This window comes from Elephas maximus, chromosome 17 (genome assembly GCF_024166365.1).
Source record: "Elephas maximus indicus isolate mEleMax1 chromosome 17, mEleMax1 primary haplotype, whole genome shotgun sequence".
In the NCBI taxonomy this organism is placed as follows: domain Eukaryota; kingdom Metazoa; phylum Chordata; class Mammalia; order Proboscidea; family Elephantidae; genus Elephas; species Elephas maximus.
Genome location: NC_064835.1, coordinates 10479152 through 10492096, shown reverse-complemented (window position 1 = coordinate 10492096; position 12945 = coordinate 10479152). Strand labels below are relative to the sequence as shown.

Genomic DNA, 12945 nt, shown 5'->3' with positions numbered 1-12945 from the left:
CTGGGCTGCGGGAAGAGATCAGGAGGCAGCTGTCCCCTTTGCTTTGTCTGGAAGGGGCCCTGAAGCCACGGCCTGAGGAGGAGCCAGGTCTCAGTCCTCTGTCCTGAAGGGAGTGCCTGACGTGATGTGTCGGCTCTGGAGTGTGTCTCTTGATCGGCTTCTCTCTCTTGCATGCTTGCTTGCTTGCCTGCCTACCTAGCTATCTACCTATTTATTGATTGATTGTAGTGAGCTATATATATAGCAAAAAATTTGCCATTTCAACACCTTTTTTTTTTTTTTTTTTCCCTGCTTGGTCAGTAAGTCTATTGTCTTTATCTGAAACATCTTCATAGAAAATTGTGGTTTGGTTTAGCTCTCAGCAGCCCGCTCCTGAGGTCTGAGGAAGCTTGCCTTCTTCTGAGCTACCCGATCTTTATTCTGGGCAAGAGACATCTTGGGATGATTCTACCTTTTCTTTTTAACATCTTTCTTAGGCTTCTTCTCATAAACTGGATTCTCTCATAGAGCAGCATGCGTTTCCTTGTACATGTCCTCCATCATGTCTGGAGTTACGTTGTTCTTTATGTACTGAGAGAATTGTTTCTTGTAAGCACCTTTATCTTCCATTAGGTAACATACAATCTGTAACGTTCTGACCCGAGATGTGTTTCCGATGTACTTCTACGTTGAATTCCTTGCTTTCTGAATCAACCAGGGAATCGTTTGGTACTGTGAGGGATAGATAAGTCTCCATCCACTGCTCCCCTCAGAGCCCCCAAAACTTTATTCCCAGTGGTTGTTCTGGCAAGGCCTGCAACGAACTAGCTGGCGAAGGCACCAGGTTGCCCGTCAATGCTTTCCACATTGTGTTCATCTCTGGTTATCTCTACTTGGCCTTTGCAGGTCTTGTCCTACCAAAGCTACTGAGAGGCCTGTGGGCCTGCAGCAGGCCAGTGCAATATACCGCAGCATAATTTCTCAGGCCAACTTTCACACCACACTTGGGAGTTTGCGAGCATAAGCTGCGCAGACTATCGTATTGCCTTCAATAAGGGCGTAAGCAGTCTGGCAGATGACATCTCTGTTGGTTACACGAACTATCGTTCTGTGTTTGGGTGTGCTGTACTTATTTTTATCCTGGATTACCAAGCTTTCCCGAGGATAGTAATCAGTTTTACCCTCTTGTCTTCTTAGTTTAGTTTATTGTGTTTTAAGTGAAAGTTTACAGTTCGAGTTAGTTTCTCATATAAAAATTTATACACTCGCTGTTATGTGACCCTAGTTGCTCTCCCTATAATGTGACAGCACACTCCTCCTTTCTACCCTGGATTTCCCGTGTCCACTCAACCAGCTCCTGTCTCTTTTTGCCTTCTTATCTCACCTCCAGACAGTGGCTGCCAAATTAGTCTCCTGTATCTACTTGAGCTGAGAAGCGCTGTCTTCACAATATCATTTTATCTCTTACAGTCCAGTCTAATCTCTGTCTGAAGAGTTGGCTTCTGGAATGGTTTCAGTTCTGGGCTAACAGAGAGTCTGGGGAACATGTCTTCTGGGGTCTCCGCAGTCTCAGTCAGACCATTAAGTCTGGTCTTTCTACTGGAATTTGAGTTCTGCACCCCACTTTTCTCCTGCTTCACTAGGAACTCTCTGTTGTGTTCCCTGTCAGGGCGGTCATTGGTGGTAGCTGGGCACCATCTAGTTTTTCTGGTCTCAGGCTGATGGAGTCTCTGGTTGATGTGGCCCTTTCTGTCTCTTGGGCTAATATTTTCCTTGCCTCTTTAGTGTTCTTCATTCTTCTTTGCTCCAGGTGGCTTGGGACCAATTGATACATCTTAGATGGCTGCTTGCTAACTTTTAAGATCCCAAATGCCACTCACCAAAGTGGGATGCAGAACATTTTCTTAATAAACTTTGTTATGCCAGTTTACCTAGAAGTCCCCTGAAACCATGGTACCCAGGCCCCCGCCACTGCTACTCTGTCACTTGAAGTGTTTGGTTTTATTCAGGAGACTTCTTAGCTTTTGGTTTAGTTCGGTTGTGCTGACTTCCCCTGTATTGTGTGTTGTCCTTCCCTTCACCTAAGATAATTCTTGTCTATTAGTTGGAAACCCTGGTGGCGTAGTGGTTAAGTGCTGCGGCTGCTAGCCAAAAGGCCGGCAGTTCAAATGCACCAGGCGCTCCTTGGAAACTCTATGGGGTAGTTCTACCCTGTCCTATAGGTTCGCTATGAGTTGGACCCGACTCGATGGCAATGGGTTTGGTTTTTTGGTTTATTATCTAGTTAGTGAATACCCCTCTCCCTCTCTCCCTCCCCTCGAAACCATAAAAGAATGTTTTCTTCTGTGTTTAAACCTTTTCTTGAGTTCTTATAATAGTGGTCTCATATAATGTTTGTCCTTTTGTGACTAACTGATTTCACTCACCATAATGCTTTCCATATTCATTCATGTTATGAGATGTTTCACGGATTCATCTTTGTTCTTTATTGTTGTATAGTATTCCATTGTGTGAATATACCATAATTTTTTAATCCATTCGTCTGTTGATGGGCACCTAGGTTGTTGCCACCTTTTTGCTATTATGAACACTGCTGCAATGAACATGGGTGTGCATTTATCTATTCATGTGAGGGCTCTTATTTCTCTAGAATATATTCCAAGGAGTGGGGATTGCTGGTTCGTATGGCAGTTCTATTTCTAGTTTTTTAAGGAAGTGCCAAATTGACTTCCAAAGTGGTTGTACCATTTCACATTCCCACTAGCAGTGTATAAGTGCTCCAGTCTCTCCACAACCTCTCCAACATTTATTATTTTATGTTTTTTGCATTAATGCTAGCCTTGTTGGGGTGAGATTTTATCTCACTGTAGTTTTGATTTGCATTTCTCTAATGGTTAATTGTGAGCATTTCGTCATGTTAGCTGCCTGAATGCCTTCTTTCGTGAAGTGTCGTTCATATCCTTTCACCATTTTTTAATTGGGTTATTTGTCTTTTTGTTGCTGAGGTTTTGCAATATCTGGTAGCTTTTAGACATTAGATGCTGATCGGATTTGTCGTAGCCAAAATTTTTTTTCCCAGTCTGTAGGTTGTCTTTTGGTGAGCATAAGTGTTTGATTTTTAGGAGCTCCCAGTCGTCTAGTTTCTTTTCTGGTGTTTTTGCATTGTTAGTAATGTTTTGTATCCTGTTTATGCCACATATTTGGGCTCCTAGCATTGTCCCTATTTTTTCTTCCATGATCTTTAATGTTTTAGATTTTATATTTAGGACTTCGATCCATTTTGAGTTAGTTTTTGTACATGGTGTGAGGTATGGGTCTTGTTTCATTTTTTTGCAGATGGATACCCAGTTATGCCAGCACCATTTGTTAAAGAGACTTTTTCCCAATGAACGGACTTCAGGCTTTTGTCAAATATCAGCTGCTCATAGGTGGATGACTTTATGTCTGGGTTCTCAATTCTGTTCTATTGGTCTATGTATCTGTTGTTGTACCAGTACCAGGCTGTTTTGACTACCTTGGTGGTATAATACGTTCTAAAATCAGGTAGTGTGAGGCCTCCCACTTTCTTCTTGAGTAATGCTTTACTTATCCAGGGCCTCTTCCCTTTCCATATGAAGTTGGTAATTTGTTTCTCCATCTCATTAAAAAATGCCATTGGAATTTGGATAGGGGTTGCATTGTGTCTGCAGGTCGCTTTGGGTAGAATAGACATTTTCACAATTTTGAGTCTTCCTATCCATGAGCAAGGTATGGTTTTCCACTTACGTAGGTCTCTTTTGGATTTTTGCAGTTGTTGGTGTCGTTGTTAGGTGCCGTCAAGTCGGTTCCGACTCATAGCGACACTATGTACAACAGAATGAAACACTGCCTGGTCCTAAGCCATCCTCGCAATTGTTGCTATGCTTGAGCTCATTGTTGCAGCCACTGTGTCAATCCACCTTGTTGAGGGTCTTCCTCTTTTCCGCTGACCCTGTACTCTGCCAAGCATGATGTCCTTCTCCGGGGACTGATCCCTCCTGACAACATGTCCAAAGTATGTAAGACGCAGTCTCGCCATCTTTGCTTCTAAGGAGCATTCTGGTTGTACTTCTTCCAAGACGGGTTTGTTCATTCTTTTGGCAGTCCATGGTATATTCAATATTCTTCACCAACACCACAGTTCAAAGGCATCAATTCTTCTTCAGTCTTCCTTATTCGTTGTCCAGCTTTCACACGCATATCATGCGATTTAAAATACCATGGCTTGGGTCAGGCACACCTTAGTCTTCAAGGTGACATCTTTGCTCTTCAACAGTTTGAAGAGGTCCTTTGCAGCAGATTTACCCAATGCAATGCGTCTTTTGATTTCTTGACTGCTGCTTCCATGGCTGTTGATTGTGGATCCAAGTAAAATGAAATCCTTGACAACTTCAATCTTTTTTCTGTTTATCATGATGTTGCTCACTGGTCCAGTTGTAAGGATTTTTGTTTTCTTTATGTTGAGGTGCAATCCATACTGAAGGCTGTGGTCTCTGACCTTCATTAGTAAGTGCTTCAAGTCCTCTTCACTTTCAGCAAGCAAGGTTGTGTCATCTGCATAACGCAGATTGTTAACGAGTCTTCCTCCAATCCTGATGCCACATTCTTCTTCATATAGTCCAGCTTCTCGGATTATTTGCTCAGCATACAGATTGAATAGGTTATGGTGAAAGAGTACAACCCTGATGCACACCTTTCCTGACTTTCCTGACTTTAAACCCTTGTTCTGTCCAAACAACTGCCTCTTGATCTATGTAAAGGTTCCTCATGAGCACAATTAAGTGTTCTGGAATTCCCATTCTTTGCAATGTTTTCCATAATTTGTTACGATCCACACAGTCAAATGCCTTTGCATAGTCAATAAAACACAGGTAAACATCCTTCTGGTATTCTCTGCTTTCAGCCAGGATTCTTTTGACATCAGCAATGATATCCCTGGTTCCACATCCTCTTCTGAAACCGCCCTGAATTTCTGGCAGTTCCCTGTCAATATACTGCTGCAGCCATTTTTGAATGATCTTCAGCAAAATTTTGCTTGCGTATGATATCAATGATATTGTCCTATAATTTCCACATTCGGTTGGATCCCCTTTCTTGGGAATAGGAATAAATATGGATCTCTTCCAGTCAGTTGACCAGAAAGCTGTCTTCCAAATTTCTTGGCATAGACGAGTGAGTACCTCCTGTGCTGCATCTGTCTGTTGAAACATCTCAATTGATATTCCATCATTTCCTGGAGGCTTGTTTTTCGCCAATGCCTTCAAAGCAGCTTGGACTTCTTCCTTCAGTACCATCGTTTCCTGATCATCTGCCACCTCTTGAAATGGTTGAACATAGACTAATGCTTTTTGGTATAATGACTCTGTGTATTCCTTCCATCTTCTTTTGATACTTCCTGCTTTGTTTAATATTTTCCCCATAGAATCCTTCACTATTGCAACTCGAGGCTTGAATTTTTTCTTCAGTTCTTTCAGCTTGAGAAACGCCGAGCGTGTTCTTCCCTTTTGGTTTTCCATCTCCAGCTCTTTGTACATGTCATTATAATACTTTGTCTTCTCAAGACGCCCTTTGAAATCTTCTGTTCAGTTTTTTACTTCTCAATTCTTCCTTTTGCTTTAGCTGCTCGACATTCGAGAGCAAGTTTCAGAGTCTCCTCTGACATCCACCTTGGTCTTTTCTTTCTTTTCAGTGACCTCTTGCTTTCTTCATGGATGATGTCCTTGATGTCATTCCACAACTCGTCTGGTCTTCAGTCACTAGTGTTCAATGCGTCAAATCTTTTCTTGAAATGGTCTCTAAATTCAGGTGGGATGTGCTCAAGGTCATATTTTGGCTTTCGTGGACTTGCTCTGATTTTCTTCAGTTTCAGCTTGAACTTGCATATGAGAAATTGATGGTCTGTTCCACAGTCGGCTGGTAATTTTCTTTCACGGTGTCTTGTAATTTTCTTTGTATAAGTGTTTTACAACTCTGGTTAGATTTATTCTGAAGTGTTTTATCTTCTTGGGGGCTATTGTAAATGGTATTGATTTGGTGATTTCCCCTTCGAAGTTCTCTTTATTGTTATAGACAAATCCAACTGATTTTTGTACGTTTGTCTTATATTCTGATACTCTGCTGAAATATTCTATTAGTTCCAGTGGTTTTCTTATGGGTTCTTCAGGGTTTTCTCTGTATAAGATCATATCAACTGCAAATAGAGATACTTTTACTTCTTCCTTACCAATCTGGATGCTCTTTATTTCTTTTTCTAGCCTAATTGCTCTGGCTAGTACCTCCAGCACAATGTTGAATAAGAGTGGTGATAACGGGCATCCTTGTCTGGCTCCCATTCTCAAGGGGAATGCTTTCAGACTCTCTCCCTTTAGGATGATGTTGGCCCTTGGCTTTGTATAAATGTCCTTTGTTATGATGAGGAATTTCCCTTCTATTCCTATTTTGCTGAGAGTTTTTATCATGAATGGGTGTTGAACTTTGTCAATTCCTTTTCTGTGGCTATTGATAAGATCATGTGTTCTTGTCTTGTTTTATTTATGTGATTATTTTTCTAATGTTGAACCACCCTGCGTACCTGGTATGAAACCCACCTGGTCGTGGTGAATTATTTTTTTGATATGCTGTTGAATTCTATCGGCTAGAATTTTGTTGAGGATTTTTGTGTCTATGTTCGTGAACGGTATTGGTCTGTAATTTTCTTTTTTTGTGGTGTCTTTACCTGGTTTTGGTATCAGGGTTATGCTGGGCTTCATAAAATGAGTTTGGGAGTATTCCATCCTTTTCTATGCTCTGAAATACCTTTAGTAATAGTGGTATTAACTCTTCTCTGAAAGTTTGGTAGAATTCTCCATTGAAGCCACCAGTGCCAGGGCTCTTTTGTGTTGGGAGTTTTTTAAATTACCTTTTCAATCTCTTCTTTTGTTACAGATTTATTTAGTTGTTCTGCCTCTGTTTGTATTAGTTTAGGTAGGTAGCATGTTTCTAGAAATTCGTCCATTTCCTCTAGGTTTTCAAATTTGTTAGAGTATAGTTTTTCATAGTATTCTGTTATGATTCTTTTAATTTCAGTTGGATCTGTTGTGATATTGGCCATCTCATTTCTTATTTGAGTTATTTGCTTCCTCTCTTGTTGTTCTTTTTTCAGTTTGGCCAAAGGTTTGTCAATTTTGTTGATGTTTTCAAAGAACCAGGTTTTGGTCTTGTTAACTCAGTTGTTTTTCTACTTTCTATTTCATTTAATTCAGCTCTAATTTTTATTATTTGCCTTCTTCTGGTGCCCGAGGACTTCTTTTGCTGCTTTCTTTCTATTTGTTTGAGTAGTAGGGTTAATGTTTTGATTTTGGCCCTTTCTTCCTTTTGGATGTGTGCATTTATTGCTATTAATTGACCTCTGAGCACTGCTTTTGCTGTGTCCCAAAGGTTCTGCTAGAATGTGTTTTCATTCTCATTTGATTCTGTGAATTTTATTCCATCCTTAATTTCTTCTATAACCCAGTAGTTTTTGAGCAAGGTGTTGTTCACTTTCCATGTGTTTGATTTTTTTCCATTTTTTGATTTCTACTTTTATGGCTTTATTGTCAGACAAGATACTTCGTGATATTTTGATGCATTGGATTCTGTTAAGGCTTGGTTTAAGGCCTAATATGTGATCTCTTCTGGAGAATGTTCCATGTGCATTGGAAAAGAAAGCATAGTTGGCTGCTGTTGGGTGGAGTGCTCTGTACATGTCTATGAGATCAGATTGGTTGCTTGTGGCATTTAGATTGTGCATGTCTTCTTTCTGGATGTTCTGTCCTTCACCGTAACTGGTGTGTTGAAGTCTCTTGTTATCATTGCGGAGCTGTCTCTCTTTTCAATGCTGTTAGAGTTTGTTTTATGTATTTTGGAGCCCTGTCATTGCGTATGTAAATATTAACTATGGTTATGTCCTCCTGGTTTATTGACCCTTTAATCATTATATAGTGTCCTTCCTTATCCTTTGTGGTGGATTTTACTTTAAAATCGATTTTGTCAGAGATTAATATTGCCATTCCTGCTCTTTTTTTGATTATTGTTTGCTTGATATATATATATATATATATATATTCCATCCTTTGAGTTTTAGTTTTTTTTGTGTCTTTAAGGTGTATCTCTTGTAGCCAGTATATAGAGGGATCGTGTTTTTTATCCATTCTGCCACTCTCTGTCTCTTTATTGGTGCGTTTAATCCACTTACATTGAGCGTAATTATCGATAGGTATGTGTTTAGTTTTTGGTTTATGTGTTTCGTGCCGTCATTTTGATGTCTTTTTTTGTGTGTTGTTGACAGTTTCTTTGTTCCACTTAATTTTCTGTGCTGAGTCATTTTTCTTTATGTATTTTCTTTTCATCTTTTTCATTGTTGTTGATTTTGTATTTGCTGAGTCTTTATGTTTTTCTTGTACTTATTTTGATGTGTAGGATTGTTAGTTTCCTTTGTGGTTACCTCAATATTTACCACTATTTTCTAAGTTTAAACCAATCTTTTATTTCTTTATATCATCTTGATTTCCTCTTCATATGAAAGATCTATGACTGCATATTTTAGTCCCTCTTTTTTGTATTAATGTTGTCATCTTTTACATGTCGATGTCTGTATTTCCCTATTTTCAGTGCTTTAGCTTTGATTTATTTTTGTTACTTCCCTGTCTGGGTTTATATCCGGTTGCTTTGTCCTATGTTCTAGTCTTGGGTTGTTATCGGATGTTATTGACTTTGTAACTGGAGGACTCCCTTTAGTATTTCTTGTAATTTTGGTTTGGGTTTTGCAAATTCCACAAACTTCTGTTTATCTGGAAATGCCCTAATTTCACCATTATATTTGAGAGGTAGTTTTCCTGGATATATAATTCTTGGCTGGCAATTTTTTTCCTTCAAGACTTTACATATGGCAGCCCATTGCCTTCTTGCCTGCATGGTTTCTGGCGAATAGTCAGAGTTTAGTCTTATTGACTCTCCTTTGGAGATGACTTTTTGTTTATCCCTAGCTAGTCTTAAAATTCTCTATCTTTGGTTTTGGCGAGTTTGCTTATAGTATGTCTTGGTGACTTTCTTTTGGCATCTACCTTGTGTCGGGTTTGATGAGCATCTTGGATAGCTATCTTTCATCTTTTATGATATCAGGTAAGTTTTCTGCCAGGAAATGTTCAACAATTCTCTCTGTATTTTCTGTTATTCCCCCTGCCCCCATTCTGGTACTCCAGTCACTCATAGGTTATTTCTCTTGATACAGTCCCACATAATTCTTGGATTTCTTCATTTCAAAAATTCTTTTATCTGATTTTTCCTCAAATATGTTGGTGCCAAGCACTTTATCTTCAGTCTCACTAATTCTGACTTCAATTTCCTCAATTCTTCTCCTATGACTTTCTATTGAGTTTTCTAATTCTGAAATTTTATTGTTAATCTCCTGGATTTCTGTTTGCAGTCTCTCTATGGATTCTTAAGCCTGTTAAATTTGTTGTTGTGCTCTTCTATAATCTTCTTAAGTTCCTCTATTGCTTTGTCTGTGCATTCTTTGGCTTGTTCTGCATTTTGCCTGATCTTCCTGATCTCTTGAAGAGTTCTGTATATTAATCTTTTGTATTCTACCTTCAGTAATTCTGGGAAATTCTCTTCATCCAGAAGATTTCTTGATTCTTTGTTTTGGGAGCTTGCTGAAGCCATCATGGTCTGCCTCTTTATGTGATTTGATATTGACTGTTGTCTCCAAATCATCGTTAAGTTATTATATTTATTTTCTTTATGTTCGCTTACTGTGTCCTAGCTTCTTTTCTTGTTTTGATATGCCCAAATAGGCTGCTTCCGAGAGCTACTTTGATTATTGGTCACTTTGAAGCTGTACGACCTGCAATGGGTGGTTAGATTTGTTACTAGGTACATGAGCCCAGGAGTCCATTTACTTTTCTTATATGGATTCAGCTCAGGTGTCCAGATAGTTGGTCACCAAGTGTGTGGTGCAGGCTCTTACCTACCGTCCTAAACAGGCAGGGGTGATTGGAGTAGGCATGAGTATCTGGCTGAGTAGGGGGTCATATGCTGAGCAAGGTAGGGGGCTGACAGCTACCCCTGAGTGTCTGGGAGGAAAGTGTGTCCCTGTTCCCTAGAGTGTGTAGGTGGGTGGGTTTTGCAGCTGGACTATAGACACCCAGTGTCATTGGCTGTAAGGTCTGGGAGGCACCACTTAATCTTGGACTCCTGTTGCAGATGGACAGGTGGTATCAGTACAGCCATCAGTCTTCAAGTACCTGATGTGGGTAGATAAGCACCCTGCTTAATGGGCAGAACAGTGTCATACATTGGAAACCTGCCACTCCACCATATAGCCGATACAGTGAAGTTAGGCTTCAGGTATATACCCTGTTGTACTGTGCTAATGAGGGCCTACACTGTTGAAATGGGCCCACATAGGCCTATGCAGGGGTAAAAGGCATTTGTCTTAGTCATCTAATGCTGCTATAACAGAAATACCACAAGTGGATGGCTTTAACAAAGAGAAGTTTATTCTCTCACAGTTGAGTAGGCTACAGGTCCAAATTCAGGGTATCAGCTCCAGGGAAAGGCTTTCTTTCTCTGTCAGCTCTGGAGGAAGGTCCTTGTGATGCATCAGTCCTCCTCTGGGCTGGGAGCATCTCAGCACAGGAACCTCAGGACCAAAGGATGTGCTGTGCTTCTGGCACTGCTTTTTTGGTGGTACGAGGTCCCCATGTCTCTCTGTTTGCATCTCTCTTTTATATCTCAAAAGAGATTGGCTTAAGACACTATCTAATCTTGTATACCTCATCAGTATAACTGCCACTAATCCATCTTATTACACCATAGTGATAGGATTTACAATACATAGGAAAATCATATCAGAAGATAAAATGGTAGACAATCATAGTCATACAAGGGAACCGTGACCTAGCCACGTTGACAGATATTTTGAGGGGACACAATTCAATCCATGACAGCACTCAAAGTCCATGGGCCCATTATGCCTGTGCCTAGGCAAAGGAGCTGTACCTGCCCTGAGTTCCCAGCTTAGGGTTGCTGGCAGATTATTTTTTCCTGTTTGTTAATTTGTTCTCTCTCCCAGGCCAGGAGGATGGCTCAGGGTGCCTGATGAGCCCTACTTCTGGCCCAGGGAAAGGGTCAATCGGCAATCTCCGAAGCCAGCCCAGGACCCAGTGTAGCGCAGGGAAGGAGCAGGGAGAGAGGTTCTTCCCAAACAGGGTGTTTTTTGATCTGTGTGATAGGTTAGATGCATGTACTTATCTTTTGCCTATTGAGGACTGCTTCTTGCTGGTTTTAGGGGGTGGAGTGGACTCTCTGCCACTTGGTCTATCCTGATGTGAAAAATTTGTCCTGAACACCACTGCTTGTCAGCTGGTCTGGCCTGCAGAGTGTCAGTTCTGTACAGGTCAGGTCTGGCAACTCCTTGCTGCTTCTGAACCATCTCTCCATCCCACTGCCACTTGGTCCCGCTCCTCAACGTTGCCTTTGATGTTCAGGGCTCCCAGATTGTCATATACATTGAATTCAGTTGTTTTTTCACGTCTTTGCTGTAAGAGGGACTACAGGAAGCATCTGACTACTCTGCCATCTTGGCCCTGCCTCCCTGTTCTTCTCATCTTCTTCTAAATCGCACTTGGTAGCTCTTGAAGTAGGCCTTGTTTTTGACACCTCTAACAAACCCCATCCTGCAGAACAGGGACTGACATCCGTGGCTTGCCACAGACCTGCAGGTCCAGGGTCCAGCAGCTTTACCGGGGCGGGGAGGGGGTGCATTTCAACATTTTTTAACAGTTCAGCAGCGGTAATTACTTTCACCATGTTGTTTGATCATCACCACCATCTGTTTCCAAAATTTTCCATCACCCTTAACAGAAGCTCAGTGTCCCCTAAGCAATGAGTCCCTTTTTTCCTCTTTCCTCCTGCCCCTGGTAACATCTAATAAACTTTGGTCTGTGTGCTTTTGCCTATTCTAGATATTTCATATAAGTGAGATAATACAATATTTGTCCTTTTATGACTGACTTATTTCACTTAGCATGGTGTTTTCAAGGCTCATCCATGTGGTATGGTACAGACATGCTGTGGAATACTACTCAGCTATAAAAGGAGCCGCTTTTCTTTTTCATGGAACAAAATTGTAAGCCTATCTGGCATGTGGCCAAGGACCTCCCAATTCGAAGGGAGAGACTGAGTCATAGTACATCTGAATCTTGGTGATATGTGAGGCAGAGGCTCACTATAACCATCACACCCTGAGCATGGTGAATGGTGGTGTAACTTGCACACCAGCAGCCAGGCCATGGGCTGCAGAAGTGGGAACCCCCTGAGCAGTGAGAGTTGGATTTGTGAAGTCAGCTCATAATGGGTGGCGATGCACTGTCTCGAAGTCTCAGGGACAGAGGCTTAACTCTGGCTTAGTCAGCAACACTCACGCATCTAGAAAAAGGACGTGTCAGCAAAGGGGATCCCAGGTTGCTGAGGAAACAGGCTTCATAAATCAAAACCAGCATCCAGCAACCCAGGGCAGAGGACAGGACCGGGAGTGAGGACACTGGCAGGCTTCTGTGTACTGGAGAGGTAGCACCCGTGGAGGCTCAGCGATATTTTGTGGGGCTTTCCTGGAGCTCAGAGAGAATATTCCCCCACACCCTCCCACTTCCCTTGATCTGATGCTGTGCTTATCTGGTAACTAATTACTGATTTGATGTGCCTTGAACGTCAATGCCAGGAAGACAATAACCTGAGATGGGGACCTGCTGTGTACGTAAAATCAATACATCAACATACTATTAACAGGAAGTGCCCCTTACTGAGTCAGCACTTGCCACATGCCAGGCTCTGCTGAGTGCTTTATGTGCATATATCATTAAATCCTCCCAACAACCTCGTGAGTTGGCATTATTTTCTCCATTTGACAGGTAAGAAAACCCGCCCAGA

The 12945-nt window shown here is 41.3% G+C and overlaps 1 pseudogene; it reads right to left on the bottom strand.

Moving 5' to 3' along the window:
* Positions 1 to 333: 333 nt before the first annotated feature.
* LOC126060824 (60S ribosomal protein L5-like) lies at positions 334 to 11704 on the bottom strand (annotated as a pseudogene).
* Between the last annotated feature and the right edge of the window lie 1241 nt (positions 11705 to 12945).